Below are 3,272 nucleotides of genomic sequence, written 5' to 3'. Positions count from 1 at the left end.
GATAAAAACAAATAGAAGTTTTTTTTGGACAAACAATATTTCTTTTTCATTTATTTTTACATTGAAAGAACAGATAAAAACAAAATATGATTCAACCTCAGACCCATTTGAATGTAGCAGACAACAGCGGGGCTCGAGAATTGATGTGTATTCGAATCATAGGAGCTAGCAACCGCCGATATGCTCGTATTGGTGACGTTATTGTTGCTGTGATTAAAGAAGCAATACCCAACACGCCCTTAGAAAGATCAGAAGTGATCAGAGCTGTAATTGTACGTACCTGTAAAGAACTCAAACGCGCCAACGGTATGATAATACGATATGATGACAATGCCGCAGTTATCATTGATCAAGAAGGAAATCCAAAAGGAACTCGAATTTTTGGTGCAATTGCCAGGGAATTGAGACAAAACTTTACTAAAATAGTTTCATTAGCTCCTGAGGTATTATAAGATGAGAAGTAGGGCATTTGACTGAAAAAAAATAAAAATAGGAGATTGTGTATCACGTATATATCTTTCATTTTGAAGTTTTTTATAATTTAAAATTGAATACTAAACTAATAAAAAGGCATGTTGATTATATCAAATTTTTGGGGAACCACTTATTTTAGTTCATCATGAGTAGGGACACTATTGCTGATATAATAACCTCTATACGAAATGCAGACATGAATAGAAAAGGAACGGTTCGAATAGTATCTACTGGAATCACCGAAAACATTGTTAAAATACTTTTACGAGAAGGCTTTATCGAAAATGCGAGAAAACATCAAGAAAGAAACAACTACTTTTTGGTTTTAACTCTGCGACATAGACGAAATAAGAAAACGCCTTATAAAAATACTTTCCATTTAAAAAGGATCAGTCGACCTGGTCTACGAATCTATTCTAACTATCAACGAATTCCTAGAATTTTAGGTGGAATGGGGATTGCAATTCTTTCTACCTCTAGAGGTATAATGACAGATCGAGAGGCTCGACTAGAACGAATTGGTGGAGAAATTTTATGTTATATATGGTAATCCCTATACTATCTGAATTGGATCCAAAATTTTCGATTTGTGAACAAAAAAAGAGAAAAGACAGCTTGTCTAATATCATTCCTCTATTAGTTGATACTTTAAGGGGGTTTTGTCTGGAATGAAGGAACAAAAATGGATTCATGAAGGTTTGATTACCGAATCACTTCCTAATGGTATGTTCTGGGTTCGTTTAGATAATGAAGATCTTATTCTCGGTTACGTTTCAGGAAGGATACGACGCAGTTCTATACGAATCCTACCGGGAGATAGAGTTAAGATTGAAATAAGTCGTTATGATTCAACTAGAGGTCGTATAATTTATAGACTCCGCAACAAGGATTCGAACGATTAGATAGTTTTTCAACTTCAACACTCCTTTCTATAAGAATACAATTCGAGATTCAAAATATTCAAAAACCCATTTTCTTCCAAGAATTAGATTCAAAAAAAAAACACAACGGAATAAAAAATATGAAAATAAGAGCTTCTGTTCGTCAAATTTGTGAAAAATGTCGGCTGATCCGCAGACGAGGACGAATTATAGTAATTTGTTCTAACCCAAAACACAAACAACGACAAGGATAACTACTATACTAAAAACTAAAAGGAACTATCTAGAAAGAATTGCTAAAAGATTTGATTGATATAAAAAAACGGAAGGATTTGTTTTGACATGAAATGGATATATCCATATATCGTTGACTTATTTTTATGAGATGAAAAAATATGGCAAAACCTATACCCAAAATTGGTTCACGTAGAAATGGACGTATTAATTCGCGTAAAAGTGCACGTAAAATACCAAAGGGAATTATTCATGTTCAAGCAAGTTTCAATAATACCATTGTGACTGTTACAGATGTACGGGGTCGAGTAGTTTCTTGGTCTTCTTCCGGTACTTGTGGATTCAGGGGTACAAAAAGAGGGACACCGTTTGCGGCTCAAACTGCAGTAGGAAATGCTATTCGTACGGTATTGGAACAAGGTATGCAACGAGCCGAAGTCATGATAAAGGGTCCTGGTCTCGGAAGAGATGCAGCATTACGGGCTATTCGTAGAAGCGGTATACTGTTAAGTTTCGTACGAGACGTAACCCCTATGCCCCATAACGGCTGTAGGCCTCCTAAAAAAGACGTGTGTAGAAATCAGAATTGAAGATATTTCAAGGGAAATAAATGATTCAAAGATATGATCAATTTTGTAAAATATTACTATGGTTCGAGAGAAAATAAGAGTATCTACTCGGACACTTCAGTGGAAGTGTGTTGAATCAAGAACAGATAGTAAATGTCTTTATTATGGGCGCTTTATTCTCTCTCCACTTATGAAAGGTCAAGCTGATACAATAGGCATTGCGATGCGAAGAGCATTGCTTGGCGAAATAGAAGGAACATGTATCACACGTGCAAAATCTGAAAAAATACCACACGAATACTCTGCCATATTAGGTATTCAAGAATCAGTACATGAAATTTTCATGAATTTGAAAGAAATAGTATTGAGAAGTAATCTATATGGAACTTGTGAGGCGTCTATTTGCGTTAGGGGCCCCAGATGTGTAACTGCACAAGACATCATCTTGTCGCCTTATGTAGAAATAGTTGATAATACACAGCATATAGCTAGCTTGACGGAACCAATTGACTTGTGTATTGGATTACAACTTGAGAGAAATCGCGGATATCATATAAAAGCGCCACATAACTTTCAAGACGGAAATTATCCGATAGATGCTCTATTCATGCCTGTTCGAAACGTGAATCATAGTATTCATTCTTATGGAAATGGAAATGAAAAACAAGAGATACTTTTTCTCGAAATATGGACAAATGGCAGTTTAACTCCAAAAGAAGCACTTTATGAAGCCTCCTGGAATTTAATTGATTTATTGATTCCTTTTTTACATGCAGAAGAAGAAAACTTAGATTTAGAGGACAATCAGCCCAAAGTTTCTTTCCCCCTTTTTACCTTTCACAATAGATTGACTGAAATACGGAAAAACAAAAAAAAATAGCATTGAAATTTACTTTTATTGACCAATTAGAATTGCCACCTAGGATCTACAATTGCCTCAAAAAATCCAATATACACACATTATCGGACCTATTGAATAACAGCCAAGAAGATCTTATTAAAATAGAGCATTTTCGCATAGAAGACGTAAAACAAATATTTGGCACTCTAGAAAAGCATTTCGTAATTGATTAAAAAAAAATATGAAAAAAAAATGAATTGAATAGATGTATCT

General features: G+C 34.7%; 1 pseudogene; it reads right to left on the bottom strand.

Moving 5' to 3' along the window:
• Positions 1-3,070: 3,070 nt before the first annotated feature.
• The window catches only part of LOC145610632 (cytochrome b6-f complex subunit 4 pseudogene), a 2,260-nt pseudogene continuing 2,058 nt past the window's right edge, over positions 3,071-3,272 (bottom strand).

This window comes from Chenopodium album, chromosome 24, assembly GCF_948465745.1.
Source record: "Chenopodium album chromosome 24, dcCheAlbu1.1, whole genome shotgun sequence".
Lineage (NCBI taxonomy): Eukaryota > Viridiplantae > Streptophyta > Magnoliopsida > Caryophyllales > Amaranthaceae > Chenopodium > Chenopodium album.
Note: the sequence above shows the minus strand (reverse complement) of the source record. Positions and strands in the feature narration are given on the sequence as shown.